This window comes from Typopeltis vanoorti, chromosome 8 (genome assembly GCF_054136105.1).
Source record: "Typopeltis vanoorti isolate ZY-2024b chromosome 8, IOZ_Tvanoo_1.0, whole genome shotgun sequence".
In the NCBI taxonomy this organism is placed as follows: domain Eukaryota; kingdom Metazoa; phylum Arthropoda; class Arachnida; order Uropygi; family Thelyphonidae; genus Typopeltis; species Typopeltis vanoorti.
The window spans coordinates 76,524,630-76,547,904 of record NC_143556.1 but is presented as its reverse complement, the minus strand read 5'-3'; positions in this window follow the sequence as shown (position 1 = coordinate 76,547,904).

The window sequence follows — 23,275 nt, the reverse complement described above, 5'->3', positions numbered from 1 at the left end:
ATTCTTCTCGTGTTTCTTTAAATGAGTATTTAAATAACTGAAATCTTTATTTTTTCGCTTCTCTTAAAACATCTATATTACGTAAACTGATACTTGTGTATGTACCATTCAAAATAATAATAATAATAATAATAATAATAATAATAATAATAATAATAATAATAATAATAATAATAAAAGACGAAGAAAAGGAAGAAAAAGAAAAACTTTTTGATTTTAGTGAATAGGTGGCAATTCTCTCCAAAAAATACACTTCTCTCCTCCAAACTTGAATCTGTGTGAGAGAGTCTTCTGATAACAGAGGAGTTTTACTGTTTCGGAGTGTCTACAAACCTTTCAACATCCTAACATGATGTTGAGAGGTTTGTAGGCAATGAGCACAGTAAGATTAATGATTACACGATCAGTGAAATCAATAATCTTACTTCAAGAGGTCAGAGTTTTAGAAGGATCGAGTGACGTCAAGATAAGATTTATAAGATATATAAGATATTTATAAGATTTATAAAATATATAAGATATAAAGAAAATAGAAAAACACAAGTAAAATCATATGTTATTTTTGTTTTCAAATTATTTGCTATTAGACAAACGTAAGGATTCTTGTGCCGAAATCTATACGCATTACAACGTACCAATGAGACTATTTACTACAAAAAGAAATGTTGGTTCTTTTTCAGAATTATAGAATTTCTTATAAAAAATATAATTTGTGAGTTCAACAAATCTTCATCATCGACCTGTAGAGTAAGATAGGCTGAGAGTCAGCAGATAGTAGGAGAGGAAATAAAGATAGAGTGCATAGTGGTAGGGTAGGTTAAAGAGGCCTCAGTTGACCTGTTTTAGCTGTTTGCCCCCCAGGGGCGTTTCTAAAGTGGTCGTTGATTTTTCACTTTACAAAAAAAGGAAAAATCCTAAAAAGGAAACATGTAACAAAACAAAAACAAAAAAGTACACAGAAAAGCAAAAATTGAAAGTTAAACTTAGAGGTGGAGGAAGGATCTGGCCCGAGTGATGCAGCTCACAAGGAACTGCACCGCCTCGCTGTAAGCCTTCGCCGCTCGGGTTCTCAGGTCCTCCCCCACCTGTGATAGCTGAAACCGGTGAAGCTGTGTACAGAAACCCCACAAGGTGGTTACTGTGTCTTTCTTTTGTTGTGGGCAGTTATTATTCTTTTGGCCACCTCACTTCCCTTGGCCATGTCTAGTTTGCAGAGAGCTATGAAGAACGCCGAAGCTGCCTCCTCGTCTAAATCCTGGGCTACCTCTATTTGCTCAGGGGTGATTTTGCTGATGTCATCAACGAAAATATCACCCCATTTTGCGCTGACGATGTCAGATCCATGTTCTCCTGTGAGGAGGAGTTCAGGTTCTCCTATTTTTTTTATCGCTTCTTTGAATTTTTCTGCCATCCCTGGGATACCTCTGATGAGATGGCTGAGAGTCTCCCCTGCTTTCGCGTGAGGGACTTCTAGGTGGGCGGTCTCAGATACTTTTACTGTTTTGGGCGTTACCAACTCTTCTTCCTGTGGGCTTAATGGCCGTTTGGAGGTGTTGGTGTTCACCTCCATCTTTCCTTCTTCCCTATCTATATCATCTGTATTAGTATCTATATTGGTATTGATGGTTTCAATAGCGACTGTTTCTTCTTGTTGGATTTTACTGCTTGTGGAAGTTTTTTTTCCCTTTCGCTTTTTCTTAGACGTGGAGGTATGGATTTCTGTTATATCAGGATCAGGAGCAGCCTCGAAAGGAGGAGAAGCTTCCTGTGGTGTGTCATTTCCATTGCTTGGTGGAGTTGCTGGCGTGATTGCACCACCCATCCTCTCAGCAGGGGTTCTGGATGGGCATGTGTCCACTTTGTGGTCAATTACCCCAAATTTCAGGCAAGCTGACTCACAGTTGTCTTGGTTGTGGCCTGCTCTGAGGCAGTTTTTAAATTTCACTCTAGGACAGTCCGCCCCAAGGTGAGTGAAAGCACCACATCTAAAACATTGTTTTTTTACACCAGGGTAATTTATCATTACTCTGGCGGATCCAATCATAATGAAGTTGGGAACGGGCGTTTTCATCTCGAGGGAGATGTGGACTTCACCCGACTTCCATTTGGGGTTTTCTGCGTCATTTAGGACTTCCACCTTGTGTATAACGCCGAATTTCCCGAATATTTCGTGGATGATCTTTACATCCGTTTCAATATATTCTAAAGGGAATCTGGGGATTCTAAGTAATTTGGTAATACTCCCTACCAAAAATGGAACTATTGTTTTTCCATTACATTCGAATCCTGCAAGTAGTTTGTCTCTTGTTAGCTCACTCCTTACTACAAATGTTATACACAATATAATAATTTGTGAGTTCAACAAATCTTCATCATCGGCCTGTAGAGTAAGGTAGGCTGAGAGTCAGCAGATAGTAGGAGAGGAAATAAAGATAGAGTGCATAGTGGTAGGGTAGGTTAAAGAGGCCTCAGTTGACCTGTTTTAGCTGTTGGCCCCCCAGGGGCGTTTCTAAAACGGTCGTTGATTTTTCACTTTACAAAAAAAGGAAAAATCCTAAAAAGGAAACATGTAACAAAACAAAAACAAAAAAAGTACACAGAAAAGCAAAAATTGAAAGCTAAACTTAGAGGTGGAGGAAGGATCTGGCCCGAGTGATGCAGCTCACAAGGAACTGCACCGCCTCGCTGTAAGCCTTCGCCGCTCGGGTTCTCAGGTCCTCCCCCACCTGTGGGAGCTAAAAACCAGTGAAACTGAGTACAGTAAACCCACAAATTGGTTACTGTGTCTTTCTTTTGTTGTGGGCTGTTAATATTCTCTTGGCTACTTCACTTCCCTTGACCATGTCCAGTTTGTAGAGAGCTATAAAAAACGCCGAAACTGCCTCCTCATCTAAATCCATAGCTACCTCTACTTGATCAGGGCTGATTTTGCTGATGTCATCCACGAAAAGGTCACCCCATTTTGCACTGACAACATCAGGTCCATGCTTCCCTGTAAGGAGGAGTTCAGGTTCTCCTAATTTTGCCACGCTTCTTTGAATTTATCCGCCACCCCAGAGATACCTCTAATAAGATGGCTTAGAGTCTCCCCTGCTTTTGCATGAGGAACTTCTGGGTGAGCGGTCTCAGCTACTTTTGCTGTTTTGGGCATTACCAACTCTTCTTCCTGTGGGCTTAATGGCCGTTTGGAGGTGTTGATGTTCACCTCCATCTTTCCTTCTTCTGTATCTATTTCATCTGTATTAGTATCTATATTGGTATTGATGGTTTCAATAGCCACTGTTTCTTCTTGTTGGATTTTACTGGTTGTGGAAGTTTTTTTCCCATTTCGGTTTTTCTTAGAAGTGGAGGTATGGATTTCTGTTATATCAGGATCAGGAGCAGCCTCGAAAGGAGGAGAAGCTTCCTGTGGTGTGTCATTTCCATTGCTTGGTGGAGTTGCTGGCGTGATTGCACCACCCATCCTCTCAGCAGGGGTTCTGGATGGGCATGTGTCCACTTTGTGGTCAATTACCCCACATTTCAGGCAAGCTGACTCACAGTTGTCTTGGTTGTGGCCTGCTTTGAGGCAGTTTTTACATTTCGCTCTAGGACAGTCTGCCCCAAGGTGAGTGAAAGCACCACATCTAAAACATTGTTTTTTAACACCAGGGTAATTTATCATTACTCTGGCGGATCCAATCATAATGAAGTTGGGAACGGGCGTTTTCATCTTGAGGGAGATGTGGACTTCACCCGACTTCCATTTGGGGTTTTCTGCGTCATTTAGGACTTCCACCTTGTGTATAACGCCGAATTTCCCGAATATTTCGTGGATGATCTTTACATCCGTTTCAATATATTCTAAAGGGAATCTGGAGATTCTAAGTAATTTGGTAATACTCCCTACCAAAAATGGAACTATTGTTTTTCCATTACATTCGAATCCTGCAAGTAGTTTGTCTCTTGTTTGCTCACTCCTTACTACTACTTGGAAACGGCCACCACCAAAGGGAGTAAACCCAAAAATCTGCTCAGCACCGACGCTTTCGATGAGGGCTTTGGCCAAACATCGAGGTCGTACATCAGCTTTCACTTCGATTCCAAGGGTCCACGTACGCGGCAAAGCCATGCTGGTGAGGCCAAGCTATTCCCTCTACCTCGTGTGTTATTGTTGCCCCAGTCTGGGGTTTATTCTGTATCTGCTGCTGTAGTTTATTATCAAGTGTCTGTATGAGACGCTTTGCCGATAATAACTGAGCTAACATATACTATAATTTGCGCTTAGCTAAACAATTTGCTAATCACTTATGGGGAAAGTTCACAAAAATGAACTACACACTTGATCTAAGCCAAAACGCCGAGAAGCGATCTTTTCTAATATTAGTGATTATTAGTGATTAGTGACGAAGAAATTTCGCATCTCGTTCAACAAAAAATGTTATACAAAATAATAATTAATAATTTGTAAGTTCAACAAATCTTCATCATCGGCCTGTAGAGTAAGATAGGCTGAGAGTCAGCAGATAGTAGGAGAGGAAATAAAGATGGAGTGCATAGTGGTAGGGTAGGTTAAAGAGGCCTCAGTTGACCTGTTTTAGCTGTTTGCCCCCCAGGGGCGTTTCTAAAACGGTCGTTGATTTTTCACTTTACAAAAAAAAGGAAAAATCCTAAAAAGGAAACATGTAACAAAACAAAGAGAGAATAAATCTGGAGAAGGAATGGAAAGGTAAACTTAAGGTGGAGGAAGGATCTGGCCCGAGTGATGCAGCTCATAAGGAACTGCACCGCCTCGCTATAAGCCTTCGCCGCTTGGGTTCTCAGGTCCTCCCCCACCTGTGATAGCTGAAACCGGTGAAGCTGTGTACAGAAACCCCAAAAGGTGGTTACTGTGTCTTTCTTTTGTTGTGGGCAGTTATTATTCTTTTGGCCACCTCACTTCCCTTGGCCATGTCTAGTTTGCAGAGAGCTATGAAGAACGCTGAAGCTGCCTCCTCGTCTAAATCCTGGGCTACCTCTACTTGCTCAGGGGTGATTTTCCTGATGTCATCAACGAAAATATCACCCCATTTTGCACTGACGATGTCAGATCCATGTTCTCCTGTGAGGAGGAGTTCAGGTTCTCCTATTTTTTTTATCGCTTCTTTGAATTTTTCCGATATCCCTGGGATACCTCTGATGAGATGGCTGAGAGTCTCCCCTGCTTTCGCGTGAGGGACTTCTGGGTGAGCGGTCTCAGATACTTTTGCTGTTTTGGGCGTTACCGACTCTTCTTCCTGTGGGTTTAATGGCCGTTTGGAGGTGTTGATGTTCACCTCCATCTTTCCTTCTTCTGTGTCTATTTCATCTGTATTAGTATCTATATTGGTATTGATGGTTTCAATAACGGCTGTTTCTTCTTGTTGGATTTTACTGCTTGTGGAAGTTTTTTTTCCCTTTCGGTTTTTCTTAGACGTGGAGGTATGGATTTCTGTTATATCAGGAGCAGCCTCGAAAGGAGGAGAAGATTCCTGTGGTGTGTCATTTCCATTGCTTGGTGGAGTTGCTGGCATGATTGCACCACCCATCCTCTCAGCAAGGGTTCTGGATGGGCATGTGTCCACTTTGTGGTCAATTATCCCACATTTCAGGCAAGCTGACTCACAGTTTTCTTGGTTGTGGCCTGCTTTGAGGCAGTTTTTACATTTCACTCTAGGACAGTCCGCCCCAAGGTGAGTGAAAGCACCACATCTAAAACATTGTTTTTTTACACCAGGGTAATTTATCATTACTCTGGCAGATCCAATCATAATGAAGTTGGGAACGGGCGTTTTCATCTCGAGGGAGATGTGGACTTCACCCGACTTCCATTTGGGGTTTTCTGCGTCATTTAGGACTTCCACCTTGTGTATAACGCCCCATTTCCCGAATATTTCGTGGATAATCTTTACATCCGTTTCAATATATTCTAAAGGGAATCTGGAGATTCTAAGTAATTTGGTAATACTCCCTACCAAAAATGGAACTATTGTTTTTCCATTACATTCGAATCCTGCAAGTAGTTTGTCTCTTGTTTGCTCACTCCTTACTACTACTTGGAAACGGCCACCACCAAAGGGAGTAAACCCAAAAATCTGCTCAGCACCGACGCTTTCGATGAGGGCTTTGGCCAAACATCGAGGTCGTACATCAGCTTTCACTTCGATTCCAAGGGTCCGCGTACGCGGCAAAGCCATGCTGGTGAGGCCTAAGCTATTCCCACTACCTCGTGTGTAATTGTTGCCCCAGTCTGGGGTTTATTCTGTATCTGCTGCTGTAGTTTATTATCAAGTGTCTCTATGAGACGCTTTGCCGATAATAACTGAGCTAACATATACTATAATTTGCGCTTAGCTAAACAATTTGCTAATCACTTATGGGGAAAGTTCACAAAAATGAACTACACACTTGATCTAAGCCAAAAGGCCGAGAAGCGATCTTTTCTAATATTAGTGATTATTAGTGAGTAGTGACGAAGAAATTTCGCATCTGGTTCAACAAAAAATGTTATACAAAATAATAATTAATAATTTGTGAGTTCAAAAAATCTTCATCATCGGCCTGTAGAGTAAGATAGGCTGAGAGTCAGCAGATAGTAGGAGAGGAAATAAAGATAGAGTGCATAGTGGTAGGGTAGGTTAAAGAGGCCTCAGTTGACCTGTTTTAGCTGTTTGCCCCCCAGGGGCGTTTCTAAAACGGTCGTTGATTTTTCACTTTACAAAAAAAAGGAAAAATCCTAAAAAGGAAACATGTAACAAAACAAAGAGAGAATAAATCTGGAGAAGGAATGGAAAGGTAAACTTAGAGGTGGAGGAAGGACAGATCCTTCCTCCACCTCTAAGTTTACCTTTCCATTGCCTCGCTGTAAGCCTTCGCCGCTCGGGTTCTCAGGTCCTCCCCCACCTGTGATAGCTGAAACCGGTGAAGCTGTGTACAGAAACCCCACAAGGTGGTTACTGTGTCTTTCTTTTGTTGTGGGCAGTTATTATTCTTTTGGCCACCTCACTTCCCTTGGCCATGTCTAGTTTGCAGAGAGCTATGAAGAACGCTGAAGCTGCCTCCTCGTCTAAATCCTGGGCTACCTCTACTTGCTCAGGGGTGATTTTCCTGATGTCATCAACGAAAATATCACCCCATTTTGCACTGACGATGTCAGATCCATGTTCTCCGGTGAGGAGGAGTTCAGGTTCTCCTATTTTTTTTATCGCTTCTTTGAATTTTTCTGCCATCCCTGGGATACCTCTGATGAGATGGCTGAGAGTCTCCCCTGCTTTCGCGTGAGGGACTTCTGGGTGGGCGGTCTCAGATACTTTTGCTGTTTTGGGCGTTACCGACTCTTCTTCCTGTGGGTTTAATTGCCGTTTGGAGGTGTTGATGTTCACCTCCATCTTTCCTTCTTCTGTGTCTATTTCATCTGTATTAGTATCTATATTGGTATTGATGGTTTCAATAACGGCTGTTTCTTCTTGTTGGATTTTACTGCTTGTGGAAGTTTTTTTTCCCTTTCGGTTTTTCTTAGACGTGGAGGTATGGATTTCTGTTATATCAGGATCAGGAGCAGCCTCGAAAGGAGGAGAAGCTTCCTGTGGTGTGTCATTTCCATTGCTTGGTGGAGTTGCTGGCGTGATTGCACCACCCATCCTCTCAGCAGGGGTTCTGGATGGGCATGTGTCCACTTTGTGGTCAATTACCCCACATTTCAGGCAAGCTGACTCACAGTTGTCTTGGTTGTGGCCTGCTCTGAGGCAGTTTTTACATTTCACTCTAGGACAGTCCGCCCCAAGGTGAGTGAAAGCACCACATCTAAAACATTGTTTTTTTACACCAGGGTAATTTATCATTACTCTGGCGGATCCAATCATAATGAAGTTGGGAACGGGCGTTTTCATCTCGAGGGAGATGTGGACTTCACCCGACTTCCATTTGGGGTTTTCTGCGTCATTTAGGACTTCCACCTTGTGTATAACGCCGAATTTCCCGAATATTTCGTGGATGATCTTTACATCCGTTTCAATATATTCTAAAGGGAATCTGGGGATTCTAAGTAATTTGGTAATACTCCCTACCAAAAATGGAACTATTGTTTTTCCATTACATTCGAATCCTGCAAGTAGTTTGTCTCTTGTTAGCTCACTCCTTACTACAAATGTTATACACAATATAATAATTTGTGAGTTCAACAAATCTTCATCATCGGCCTGTAGAGTAAGGGAGGCTGAGAGTCAGCAGATAGTAGGAGAGGAAATAAAGATAGTGCATAGTGGTAGGGTAGGTTAAAGAGGCCTCAGTTGACCTGTTTTAGCTGTTGGCCCCCCAGGGGCGTTTCTAAAACGGTCGTTGATTTTTCACTTTACAAAAAAAGGAAAAATCCTAAAAAGGAAACATGTAACAAAACAAAAACAAAAAAAGTACACAGAAAAGCAAAAATTGAAAGCTAAACTTAGAGGTGGAGGAAGGATCTGGCCCGAGTGATGCAGCTCACAAGGAACTGCACCGCCTCGCTGTAAGCCTTCGCCGCTCGGGTTCTCAGGTCCTCCCCCACCTGTGATAGCTGAAACCGGTGAAGCTGTGTACAGAAACCCCACAAGGTGGTTACTGTGTCTTTCTTTTGTTGTGGGCAGTTATTATTCTTTTGGCCACCTCACTTCCCTTGGCCATGTCTAGTTTGCAGAGAGCTATGAAGAACGCTGAAGCTGCCTCCTCGTCTAAATCCTGGGCTACCTCTACTTGCTCAGGGGTGATTTTCCTGATGTCATCAACGAAAATATCACCCCATTTTGCACTGACGATGTCAGATCCATGTTCTCCTGTGAGGAGGAGTTCAGGTTCTCCTATTTTTTTTATCGCTTCTTTGAATTTTTCCGAGATCCCTGGGATACCTCTGATGAGATGGCTGAGAGTCTCCCCTGCTTTCGCGTGAGGAACTTCTGGGTGAGCGGTCTCAGATACTTTTGCTGTTTTGGGCGTTACCGACTCTTCTTCCTGTTGGTTTAATGGCCGTTTGGAGGTGTTGATGTTCACCTCCATCTTTCCTTCTTCTGTGTCTATTTCATCTGTATTAGTATCTATATTGGTATTGATGGTTTCAATAACGGCTGTTTCTTCTTGTTGGATTTTACTGCTTGTGGAAGTTTTTTTCCCCTTTCGGTTTTTCTTAGACGTGGAGGTATAGATTTCTGTTATATCAGGAGCAGCCTCGAAAAGAGGAGAAGCTTCCTGTGGTGTGTCATTTCCATTGCTTGGTGGAGTTGCCGGCGTGATTGCACCACCCATCCTCTCAGCAAGGGTTCTGGATGGGCATGTGTCCACTTTGTGGTCAATTATCCCACATTTCAGGCAAGCTGACTCACAATTGTCTATGTTGTGGCCTGCTTTGAGTCAGTTTTTACATTTCACTCTAGGACAGTCTGCCCCAAGGTGAGTGAAAGCACCACATCTAAAACATTGTTTTTTAACACCAGGGTAATTTATCATTACTCTGGCGGATCCAATAAGAATGAAGTTGGGAACGGGCGTTTTCATCTCGAGGGAGATGTGGACTTCACCCGACTTCCATTTGGAGTTTTCTGCGTCATCTAGGATTTCCACCTTGTGTATAACGCCGAATTTCCCGTGGATGATCTTTACATCCATTTCAATATATTCTAAATATTCTAAAGGGAATCTGGGGATTCTACGTAATTTGGTAATACTCCCTACCAAAAATGGAACTATTGTTTTTCCATTACATTCGAATCCTGCAAGTAGTTTGTCTCTTGTTTGCTCACTCCTTACTACAAATGTTATACACACTTAATAATTTGTGAGTTCAACAAATCTTCATCATCGGCCTGTAGAGTAAGATAGGCTGAGAGTCAGCAGTTAGTAGGAGAGGAAATAAAGATAGAGTGCATAGTGGTAGAGTAGGTGAAAGAGGCCTCAGTTGACTTGTTTTAGCTGTTTGCCCCCCAGGGGCGTTTCTAAAACGGTCGTTGATTTTTCACTTTACAAAAAAAGGAAAAATCCTAAAAAGGAAACATGTAACAAAACAAAAACAAAAAAAGTACACAGAAAAGCAAAAATTGAAAGCTAAACTTAGAGGAGGAGGAAGGATCTGGCCCGAGTGATGCAGCTCACAAGGAACTGCACCGCCTCGCTGGAAGCCTTCGCCGCTCGGGTTGTCAGGTCCTCCCCCACCTGTGGGAGCTAAAAACCAGTGAAACTGAGTACAGTGAACCCACAAAGTGGTTACTGTGTCTTTCTTTTGTTGTGGGCTGTTAATATTCTCTTGGCTACTTCACTTCCCTTGACCATGTCCAGTTTGCAGAGAGCTATAAAAAACGCCGAACTGCCTCCTCATCTAAATCCATAGCTACCTCTACTTGATCAGGGCTGATTTTGCTGATGTCATCCACGAAAAGGTCACCCCATTTTGCACTGACAACATCAGGTCCATGCTTCCCTGTAAGGAAGAGTTCAGGTTCTCCTAATTTTGCCACGCTTCTTTGAATTTATCCGTCACCCCAGGGATACCTCTAATAAGATGGCTTAGCGTCTCCCCTGCTTTTGCATGAGGAACTTCTGGGTGAGCGGTCTCAGCTACTTTTGCTGTTTTGGGCGTTACCAACTCTTCTTCCTGTGGGCTTAATGGCCGTTTGGAGGTGTTGATGTTCACCTCCATCTTTCCTTCTTCTGTATCTATTTCATCTGTATTAGTATCTATATTGGTATTGATGGTTTCAATAGCCACTGTTTCTTCTTGTTGGATTTTACTGGTTGTGGAAGTTTTTTTCCCCTTTCGGTTTTTCTTAGAAGTGGAGGTATGGATTTCTGTTATATCAGGAGCAGCCTCGAAAGGAGGAGAAGCTTCCTGTGGTGTGTCATTTCCATTGCTTGGTGGAGTTGCTGGCGTGATTGCACCACCCATCCTCTCAGCAAGGGTTCTGGATGGGCATGTGTCCACTTTGTGGTCAATTACCCCACATTTCAGGCAAGCTGACTCACAATTGTCTATGTTGTGGCCTGCTTTGAGTCAGTTTTTACATTTCACTCTAGGACAGTCTGCCCCAAGGTGAGTGAAAGCACCACATCTAAAACATTGTTTTTTAACACCAGGGTAATTTATCATTACTCTGGCGGATCCAATCATAATGAAGTTGGGAATGGGCGTTTTCATCTCGAGGGAGATGTGGACTTCACCCGACTTCCATTTGGGGTTTTCTGCGTCATTTAGGACTTCCACCTTGTGTATAACGCCGAATTTCCCGAATATTTCGTGGATGATCTTTACATCCGTTTCAATATATATTCTAAATATATATATATATTCTAAAGGGAATCTGGGGATTCTAAGTAATTTGGTAATACTCCCTACCAAAAATGGAACTATTGTTTTTCCATTACATTCGAATCCTGCAAGTAGTTTGTCTCTTGTTTGCTCACTGCTTACTACAAATGTTACACACATAAATTAAATTTTGTGAGTTCAACGTATCTCATCATTGGCCTGTGGAGTAAGATAGGCTGAGATTCAGCAGATAGTAGGAGAGGAAATAAAGATAGAGTGCATAGTAGTAGAGTAGATGAAAGAGGCCTCAGCTGACCTGTTTTAGCTGTTGACCCCCCAGGGGTGCTTCTAAAACGGTCGTTGATTTTTCACTTTTAAAAAGGAAAAATCCTGAAAAGGAAAAAAAAGGAGAGACTAAGCAAATGTAACAAGTGTAAATAAATCTAAAGACTATGTGGAAGACAATTCTATAGAGGAATGAGTTTGCCGAGCAAACCCAGAACAGTATAACCAGGAAAAGAAGGGAGATGACCTGGCCCGGAAGACCCCGCCCTGAAAAGGGCTTGGGACCACCTCGATGTTGGCCTTCGCAGTCCGGGTTTGTTCAGGTCAACCCCAACCTGGGGACAGAAAAACTTTCAACTGTGAAAGGACTAGACCTACCTGTGGGTTAAACGCTGATCAGGAAGGAAGATCGAGATAGCGTCAACACCTACAACTTGAAGGTGTTATAGGTGCAGACACAACCGGATTCCCCCCTGTATGATCTGGCAGATGGTTGGTGGATCACACCATCTCCTCAGGAACCGCTCTTCTCCCCGTAAGTACCTTTCCTGCTCCAGGAAGCGGCGGAGGTAGGCTGCGAGGCAGTTCTTAACACGGAGATAGATGCGATCCCCCTCGTTAAGAAGGTGTTTTTTCCTGGTTTTCCAAATGTGGTGCTTAATCACATTTATTAGGAAAATCAGGTGTTTCTTGTTTTTGGTTACTGGGGGAGGAAACTGTAGAAAGACTATTTCGGGGAATGTGAGCGCTGGGATCGCAAGCACCTCAGCCAGTCTGTGCCAAACACGCTGTGCTGGCGGGCAGTGAAAGAAGAGGTGCCCTTCGGTTTCTATCGCACCGCAGACGTCGCAGAAGGGGTTGCATGGTCGCGGGTTGTAAGCTGATTTTACGAGTTTCACCGGGAGTCTGCCGTAGGCGATTCTCCAGGCTAAGTCCCGGTGAAATGGTTGTCCCCAGCTGTTTTTTATGTTGGTGAACAGCACCTCTTCGTTTGTGCCCAGATCGGGTTTTTCCCAGTCAAAGCTGTCAAAAATTTTCCAGTACAGCTTGTTTGGGCTGAGCTGAAGCACTCGAACTCCATCCGTTGCCATTTTTTTTGAAAAGTTTGCATATTGGGTAGTACCACTCAGGCACCGTCTCTGCACATGGTCCGGCGTGGCCAGTGATCCCGAAGTAGGGTAGGAAAAATCCTAAGAAGTATTTCATCAGATTGCCGGAAGGGTGATTTGATGCCAGTGCTTTCCGTATGGTCTGAGCAGCGTTGGTTAGGTGGCAGTATTTGAGGATTGGCAGGGCGAATCCCCCTTGTGTGGGGGGAAGATGGAGAAATGCCCTGCGCACCTCGTGTTTCCTGTTGTTCCAGAAAAAATTAGTGATATGTTTGTGAATGGCGTTGTCTTGTGTGTCTGTTATGTTTGTGAGGTTAATGGTGTGCAGTAACATCGGTTTTAGGACTGTTTTGATAACTGTTGCTCTACCTTCGAATGATAGGTAGTTGGGACTGAAGGGTTTTAGTTTTTCGCAACACATTTCTATTAAGTGTTGTGTTTGCAACACTGGGGTCTCTAGGAAGGGAATTCCTAATATTGTTAATGGGCCGGTTGTGGGTTTCAGACCATACGGAAGACTGGCAGGGTCGAATTTCCCATAAATTTTGATTCTTGTTTTTTCTGGGTTGGTGTGAAGACCACTGAGCACGCTGAACTCTCGCAGTATGCCGAAGAAGATGTAAATCGATTCGGAATCCCTAAGGGTTCCGACAATGTCATCGGCATATGCGACAGTTTTGCTCTGTTTGGAGCCTAAGGGTAGCGGTATTCCTCTTACTGCGCGCGTCTCATCAATTTTTTTTAGAAGAGGCTCTAGTACTAAAGAGAAAAGAAGGGGGCTAAGGGGGCAGCCTTGCCGAACCCCTCTGCGTATGGGAATGGGTTCTGAAAGAAACCCATTAATCGCAATGTGCGTTGTTGTTTTACCGTACATGCTTTTGCTTGCTTCCCTTACGCAGGCCGCCACTCCGACTTTCTCTAGGATATAGTGCAGGAAGTTGTGCTTTGCACTATCGAACGCTTTATCTAAGTCTACTGATACGAGTGCAAGTGGGAGTTCCTTGTTCGTCACAAAGCGAAGAAGGTCTCTTATCAGGAAGAGGTTGAGTGCCATCGATCTTCCCGGAACTCCGTATACTTGAGTGCTGGTTAGCACATTCCCAATGCCCAACTTCAGACGGTTACAAATCACTCTTGCGAATAATTTGTAGTCTGTGTTAGTCAAGGAAATGGGCCTCCAGCTACCCATGCTATTTAGGTCTCTCCCTTTCTTGGGGATGAAAATTGTGTACCCGCTAACGAAGTCAGCAGGCACGTCACCAGTGAATAGGAAGCTGTTGAATAGTGAGACCAGGATAGGCAAGATGAAGTTCCAGGCTGAGCGATAGAGCTCAACGCCTAGCCCATCCAGGCCAGGGGTTTTCCGTAGCTTAAGCTGTTTATAGGCTCGAGTAACCTCTTCCGAAGTGATTGGTCTCTTTTGAAGAGTTCTGAGGTGTTCAGGCATGTTGTCAATGTTCCACACTCCGAAGTCGCCTGTCTCCTCAGCTTCGTCGGAATAGGTTCTCGTGTAATGCTGGGAAAATTGCCGCAGGATGTCTCCCGTGGTTGTGAGTGTTTGCCCGTTAGCATGAATTTGCCGAACCGCTTTCTCATCTTGTGCTGCTATGCGCTGCCGGTTATAAAAAGCGGCCGAAGCTGTTTCCGCCTGCCGGAGAAACAATCTGGTGCGAAAATCGAGCTCGGCGACTTTTTTTCGTCGAAGTGCCTCGAGTTCGATTTCCACGGCTTTAATAAGCGAATCGCTAGGAATACCGTTTCTCTGGTTAGCCCGGTACCACCCTAGCTCTCGGTACAGCTCTCTCATTTTTTTCCTTTGCGCGTGAGCTCTTTCTCTGGAGATGTTCTGGAAGAGCTCTTTTGCCTCGGTTTTGAACTGGGCCCACGCGTCCCAGTCCCAGTGGGCCCTTTTCCTTCCTTCGCATAGCAGCTGCAAATCCTTGCTATAAATTTTGGGGAAGCTTGGAGGCATTTTCCAGGGTCCTCTCGATGTTTCTACGACCTCGGGTAGTTCGATGTTCATCAGAACCATTTCATGGTCTGTTATCGAGCTACCAACCGCTATATGCCTGACCGAGATAACTTGTGGCCCAAGGTTCCTGGAAATATAAAGGCGGTCTAGTCGCGTTGCGACTCCTCCTCTCGCCCATGTGGTACCCACTGTGTCTGGATTATGTTCCCTCCAGATGTCGATGAGGTCGACATTATCACAGCAGAGTTGCAGTTCCCTTGAGCCACCGGTACCGGAGTTGATGTTGCCACCAACTTTGTCAAGTCTTACGTCAGCGATGCAGTTCCAGTCCCCCCCGGCGATGATATACTGAGCCCCGTGTAAATAGGGTTCTAGGGACATGAAGAACCCGCTTCGCTGGTGGGCGTTGTTGGGGGCATATACATTATACATTAAGGAAGCGGATGACTCTACCTCCAAACTTCCAGTCTATAGAGACTAGACGTCCTGCGGCATCTTTCTGTACATTGAAAAACCTACACACAAAAAAAAAAAATTTTGTGAGTTCAACGTATCTCATCATTGGCCTGTGGAGTAAGATAGGCTGAGATTCAGCAGATAGTAAGAGTGGAAATAAAGATAGAGTGCATAGTAGTAGAGTAGATGAAAGAGGCCTCAGCTGACCTGTTTTAGCTGTTGACCCCCCAGGGGTGCTTCTAAAACGGTCGTTGATTTTTCACTTTTAAAAAGGAAAAATCCTGAAAAGGAAAAAAAAGGAGAGACTAAGCAAATGTAACAAGTGTAAATAAATCTAAAGACTATGTGGAAGACAATTCTATAGAGGAATGAGTTTGCCGAGCAAACCCAGAACAGTATAACCAGGAAAAGAAGGGAGATGACCTGGCCCGGAAGACCCCGCCCTGAAAAGGGCTTGGGACCACCTCGATGTTGGCCTTCGCAGTCCGGGTTTGTTCAGGTCAACCCCAACCTGGGGACAGAAAAACTTTCAACTGTGAAAGGACTAGACCTACCTGTGGGTTAAACGCTGATCAGGAAGGAAGATCGAGATAGCGTCAACACCTACAACTTGAAGGTGTTATAGGTGCAGACACAACCGGATTCCCCCCTGTATGATCTGGCAGATGGTTGGTGGATCACACCATCTCCTCAGGAACCGCTCTTCTCCCCGTAAGTACCTTTCCTGCTCCAGGAAGCGGCGGAGGTAGGCTGCGAGGCAGTTCTTAACACGGAGATAGATGCGATCCCCCTCGTTAAGAAGGTGTTTTTTCCTGGTTTTCCAAATGTGGTGCTTAATCACATTTATTAGGAAAATCAGGTGTTTCTTGTTTTTGGTTACTGGGGGAGGAAACTGTAGAAAGACTATTTCGGGGAATGTGAGCGCTGGGATCGCAAGCACCTCAGCCAGTCTGTGCCAAACACGCTGTGCTGGCGGGCAGTGAAAGAAGAGGTGCCCTTCGGTTTCTATCGCACCGCAGACGTCGCAGAAGGGGTTGCATGGTCGCGGGTTGTAAGCTGATTTTACGAGTTTCACCGGGAGTCTGCCGTAGGCGATTCTCCAGGCTAAGTCCCGGTGAAATGGTTGTCCCCAGCTGTTTTTTATGTTGGTGAACAGCACCTCTTCGTTTGTGCCCAGATCGGGTTTTTCCCAGTCAAAGCTGTCAAAAATTTTCCAGTACAGCTTGTTTGGGCTGAGCTGAAGCACTCGAACTCCATCCGTTGCCATTTTTTTTGAAAAGTTTGCATATTGGGTAGTACCACTCAGGCACCGTCTCTGCACATGGTCCGGCGTGGCCAGTGATCCCGAAGTAGGGTAGGAAAAATCCTAAGAAGTATTTCATCAGATTGCCGGAAGGGTGATTTGATGCCAGTGCTTTCCGTATGGTCTGAGCAGCGTTGGTTAGGTGGCAGTATTTGAGGATTGGCAGGGCGAATCCCCCTTGTGTGGGGGGAAGATGGAGAAATGCCCTGCGCACCTCGTGTTTCCTGTTGTTCCAGAAAAAATTAGTGATATGTTTGTGAATGGCGTTGTCTTGTGTGTCTGTTATGTTTGTGAGGTTAATGGTGTGCAGTAACATCGGTTTTAGGACTGTTTTGATAACTGTTGCTCTACCTTCGAATGATAGGTAGTTGGGACTGAAGGGTTTTAGTTTTTCGCAACACATTTCTATTAAGTGTTGTGTTTGCAACACTGGGGTCTCTAGGAAGGGAATTCCTAATATTGTTAATGGGCCGGTTGTGGGTTTCAGACCATACGGAAGACTGGCAGGGTCGAATTTCCCATAAATTTTGATTCTTGTTTTTTCTGGGTTGGTGTGAAGACCACTGAGCACGCTGAACTCTCGCAGTATGCCGAAGAAGATGTAAATCGATTCGGAATCCCTAAGGGTTCCGACAATGTCATCGGCATATGCGACAGTTTTGCTCTGTTTGGAGCCTAAGGGTAGCGGTATTCCTCTTACTGCGCGCGTCTCATCAATTTTTTTTAGAAGAGGCTCTAGTACTAAAGAGAAAAGAAGGGGGCTAAGGGGGCAGCCTTGCCGAACCCCTCTGCGTATGGGAATGGGTTCTGAAAGAAACCCATTAATCGCAATGTGCGTTGTTGTTTTACCGTACATGCTTTTGCTTGCTTCCCTTACGCAGGCCGCCACTCCGACTTTCTCTAGGATATAGTGCAGGAAGTTGTGCTTTGCACTATCGAACGCTTTATCTAAGTCTACTGATACGAGTGCAAGTGGGAGTTCCTTGTTCGTCACAAAGCGAAGAAGGTCTCTTATCAGGAAGAGGTTGAGTGCCATCGATCTTCCCGGAACTCCGTATACTTGAGTGCTGGTTAGCACATTCCCAATGCCCAACTTCAGACGGTTACAAATCACTCTTGCGAATAATTTGTAGTCTGTGTTAGTCAAGGAAATGGGCCTCCAGCTACCCATGCTATTTAGGTCTCTCCCTTTCTTGGGGATGAAAATTGTGTACCCGCTAACGAAGTCAGCAGGCACGTCACCAGTGAATAGGAAGCTGTTGAATAGTGAGACCAGGATAGGCAAGATGAAGTTCCAGGCTGAGCGATAGAGCTCAACGCCTAGCCCATCCAGGCCAGGGGTTTTCCGTAGCTTAAGCTGTTTATAGGCTCGAGTAACCTCTTCCGAAGTGATTGGTCTCTTTTGAAGAGTTCTGAGGTGTTCAGGCATGTTGTCAATGTTCCACACTCCGAAGTCGCCTGTCTCCTCAGCTTCGTCGGAATAGGTTCTCGTGTAATGCTGGGAAAATTGCCGCAGGATGTCTCCCGTGGTTGTGAGTGTTTGCCCGTTAGCATGAATTTGCCGAACCGCTTTCTCATCTTGTGCTGCTATGCGCTGCCGGTTATAAAAAGCGGCCGAAGCTGTTTCCGCCTGCCGGAGAAACAATCTGGTGCGAAAATCGAGCTCGGCGACTTTTTTTCGTCGAAGTGCCTCGAGTTCGATTTCCACGGCTTTAATAAGCGAATCGCTAGGAATACCGTTTCTCTGGTTAGCCCGGTACCACCCTAGCTCTCGGTACAGCTCTCTCATTTTTTTCCTTTGCGCGTGAGCTCTTTCTCTGGAGATGTTCTGGAAGAGCTCTTTTGCCTCGGTTTTGAACTGGGCCCACGCGTCCCAGTCCCAGTGGGCCCTTTTCCTTCCTTCGCATAGCAGCTGCAAATCCTTGCTATAAATTTTGGGGAAGCTTGGAGGCATTTTCCAGGGTCCTCTCGATGTTTCTACGACCTCGGGTAGTTCGATGTTCATCAGAACCATTTCATGGTCTGTTATCGAGCTACCAACCGCTATATGCCTGACCGAGATAACTTGTGGCCCAAGGTTCCTGGAAATATAAAGGCGGTCTAGTCGCGTTGCGACTCCTCCTCTCGCCCATGTGGTACCCACTGTGTCTGGATTATGTTCCCTCCAGATGTCGATGAGGTCGACATTATCACAGCAGAGTTGCAGTTCCCTTGAGCCACCGGTACCGGAGTTGATGTTGCCACCAACTTTGTCAAGTCTTACGTCAGCGATGCAGTTCCAGTCCCCCCCGGCGATGATATACTGAGCCCCGTGTAAATAGGGTTCTAGGGACATGAAGAACCCGCTTCGCTGGTGGGCGTTGTTGGGGGCATATACATTATACATTAAGGAAGCGGATGACTCTACCTCCAAACTTCCAGTCTATAGAGACTAGACGTCCTGCGGCATCTTTCTGTACATTGAAAAACCTACACACAAAAAAAAAAAATTTTGTGAGTTCAACGTATCTCATCATTGGCCTGTGGAGTAAGATAGGCTGAGATTCAGCAGATAGTAAGAGTGGAAATAAAGATAGAGTGCATAGTAGTAGAGTAGATGAAAGAGGCCTCAGCTGACCTGTTTTAGCTGTTGACCCCCCAGGGGTGCTTCTAAAACGGTCGTTGATTTTTCACTTTTAAAAAGGAAAAATCCTGAAAAGGAAAAAAAAGGAGAGACTAAGCAAATTTAACAAGTGTAAATAAATCTAAAGACTATGTGGAAGACAATTCTATAGAGGAATGAGTTTGCCGAGCAAACCCAGAACAGTATAACCAGGAAAAGAAGGGAGATGACCTGGCCGGAAGACCCCGCCCTGAAAAGGGCTTGGGACCACCTCGATGTTGGCCTTCGCAGTCCGGGTTTGTTCAGGTCAACCCCAACCTGGGGACAGAAAAACTTTCAACTGTGAAAGGACTAGACCTACCTGTGGGTTAAATGCTGATCAGGAAGGAAGATCGAGACAGCGTCAACACCTACAACTTGAAGGTGTTATAGGTGCAGACACAACCGGATTCCCCCCTGTATGATCTGGCAGATGGTTGGTGGATCACACCATCTCCTCAGGAACCGCTCTTCTCCCCGTAAGTACCTTTCCTGCTCCAGGAAGCGGCGGAGGTAGGCTGCGAGGCAGTTCTTAACACGGAGATAGATGCGATCCCCCTCGTTAAGAAGGTGTTTTTTCCTGGTTTTCCAAATGTGGTGCTTAATCACATTTATTAGGAAAATCAGGTGTTTCTTGTTTTTGGTTACTGGGGGAGGAAATTGTAGAAAGACTATTTCGGGGTTACACACACTTAACAAAATAAGGAAATAAGTGTCCTAATCTGAAGGAAAACTTTTAAACATTTATAATTATTATTAATTTAAATAAAAATAAAAAAGGTGTTTGAATATAATTAGAAATAATAAAGTTATTTTTCCAAAATTCCTAATTATTATTGTAATTTTTAAAAGTATTAATATGTGTTAATTTTTTAACAATAATATGTTCTGTATTGCTCAATTTAAAATTGTTTAAAAGTTTATATATATGTGCATCTGGAGAACGACTTCATGTTTTATACAGACTGTAAAGCTTTCATTTGAACATTTCTTTAACACTCGGGAGGTCGCAATGGTAATTTTGCAGCCTAAGACGTCTGAAAGAAAACATCTTTACTATTATGTGCTAAAATGCGAAACAAATAAAGAACAAACATTGCAAATATAATTCATGAAGGTACAAATTAAGTCAATATTGAATCCAACATTATTCCATAGCCGAATATAGAAACTACAAGAGTTTCTTGCCAAAAATATATATAGAAACTAAAGTTTGGGCGAAACAAGTAAAAGTAGTGCAACGTTTGCTAACTCGTAGTAAAGGCGGCGCAAGCTCCTGAACTCTGTCCTCAGTATTTTCCATAAATGTGAATTTTCCATAAAAGCACATTTAGAGGATATGTATGTTACAAATATGTATGATAAGTATTGCAACATTATTTCAAGAGTTTCGTGCCGAAACTATAGAAACCAAAAGTTTCGGCGGACGCAAGCATAAGTAGTGCCATACTGGGCAACTCGTAGTAAAGGTGGGGCAAGCTCCTGAGGTTGTCCTCAGTATTTTCCATAAATGTGAATTTTCCATAAAAGCACATCTCCTAGAGGATATGTATGATAGAAATATGTATGATAAATATTAAATCCAACATTATTTCAATATTATTTCAAGAACTTCGTGCGGAAAATATAGAAATTAAAAGTTTCGACGGACACAAGCATAAGTAGTGCAACTTTGGGCAACTCGTTGCAAAGGTGAAACAAGCTACAGGTTTATTTCCTTAGTATTTTCTATAAATGTAAAGCACATCTAGAGCAGTGTTTCTCAAACTTCAGATATCCGCAGACCCTTCTTAAATTTTCATTATTACGAAGTACACGCTAATTAATTAATTAAAAATAAATTAATTAAAATTAATACATTAATTTAAAATATTAAAAATTAAATATCTATTTTATATGAATTTATATGTTCATGTAAACAAGAAATATGATTTTATAACATAGATTGAAAGCCGAAGCTATTTTTCTGGCAACCTTAATCTGGAGGGTAATGGATGGCAATGCTGTAGCCAGTGAAGTTCTAACTGAGGCTCGGCTATTGCTTGTTACCCTCCCGCCATGATCAGAGCTTTAATTGCTCAATACCACCTTATCCCTACACTGTCCTCTACAGATAACGGGGAATATGAAAAGCATTCTTGCTTCGCCCCTTTAAGCCAGTCCTTATAAGGATAAGGCAACCTTAATTTTTTTTTCACTGGAAGTAAGATGGCGGCTCGCGTGTTAGTGTTTCGGTTTGTGTATTGTGTATTTTTGATGGTGAATTGTGAATTTGACTGATGATATGTTTTTAGAGATTTATGCTTATCTCCATTAATAATATCAGTTAAATACTTGCTGCCATAAACAGGCACTTTATTTTCTATACTGGTTTATCCAGGTAAGTCTATTGAATTTACAAGGGCGATACGCTAGGCCTACTGCCGCTAGTATCGCCATTGTTGTATTTTATATCGCCACATCTTATTGCTGGTAGACACCTTAGTGTGTCTACGGGATTTGCTAGTGGACCCTCAAAAGTCCACAGGATTATCTTTACCTGCTCGGAACACTTGAGCAATCTCTACTCTTTCTCCATCCGTGAGTTATTTCCGAATATTATCATGGCAAAACTTCTATATGAGGCCAAATTCGAGGAAGTTTACTTTGAATTCCTCAGACTGGGAAAGCTGCTGAGTGATAATTGGCCAGGAAAAGTCAAGCTCTTTGACACATTTCCCCCCACAACAGTCACAGAGGATAATATGGTTGACATGAGTGAAGAGCCCATAACTCAGACGCAATCAGATTTAGCACACTCCCCGAGTATGGAAGATGCTACATCCCAAGACAGCAGACATCATACCTTGGAAACCGATACAGAGTTCCAATTGGTGAAAAAGAAGAAGAAAATCTCCACCAATGTGGAAGAACCCAAAACATCAGGGATAGAAGCACACAATGGTCCTAAAGAAAAGATACCACCAGTCATATTAAGAGATAAAGAAAAATGGATCCCTATCTCATCAGCCCTAAGACAGCAAAACATCTCATTCTCATGGGCTAAAAACACAGATGAGGGAGTTAAAATACAACCCTCTACAGTCTCGGATTACAGACAGATGACCAGATTTCTGGACAGAGCTAGCGTCCCATACCACACCTTCACTTTACCTAGTGAAAAGAACCTGAAGGTTGTTCTACGTGGGATAGCTGAAGGTATCACTCCTGAAGATGTCAGCACTGATCTCTCCAGACAGGGCCTGTGCCCAGTAACAGTGAGAAGGATGCTCAGATCTGATAAAAGACCAATGCCTTTGGTGCTGGTGGAAATAAACAACACACAAAAGCAGATCTATGAACTGACTGTAGTATGCAGTCTCAAAATTACAACTGAGCCTCTAAAGAAAAGAGCATCTGCAGATCAGTGTCATAGATGCCAAAGATTTGGACATGCCCAAAAATTGTGTAGGGCAGCTTACAGGTGCTTGAAGTGCGGCGAGGGACACCAGACCATCTCTTGTACCAAACCTCGCACAACTCCAGCATGCTGTGCAAACTGCAGAGGACCTCATCCTGCCAACTACAAGGGATGCCTTTCCAATCCAAAAAACCGAGGACCAACAAAAGTCAATCTTGTTCCGCCACGTAAAGACGTTTTAAGCAACCAAACAAATCGTCTTCCAGTCCGAAACACCTTGCCTTCTTCCTCACAAGAAGGAACATTCTAAAACTTCAGAGATTACAGAATAAGTGCCTGAGGATGATTCCGGATGCCCTCTGGTTCATAAGAAACACCCAGATCCATAGAGAAGTTAACATCCCTTATATCTCTTCCTTTCTCATAAATCTAGCTGAGAAGTTCTTTACCAAGACAAGTAACCATCCAAACCCGTTAATCAAGGAAGCCTCGGAATATAATGAAGAAGAAATCAACAAATATAAAAGACCAAAATCTATTTTAAGTTCAGCTGAACGCAACTGACTTCACTGCCCTCAATGGGCGAGCATATAGCTCACAAACACTCCATTCAAAGTTCTTCCATTACAAGACAAAGGGGAATATGAAAAGCAATTTTGCTTCACCCATCTAGCCAGAAATGTTAATGCTAATATCTGGCAACCTTAATAATAATGGAGATATAAATCTTTTGATGTTTAACTTTTTTGATGTTTTAATCTTTTGATGGTAGACCTGGAAGATAACAAGGTTTAAGTGAAAAGAACTTACATACCTTCACTATACGAATGCCATACCTACTCACTG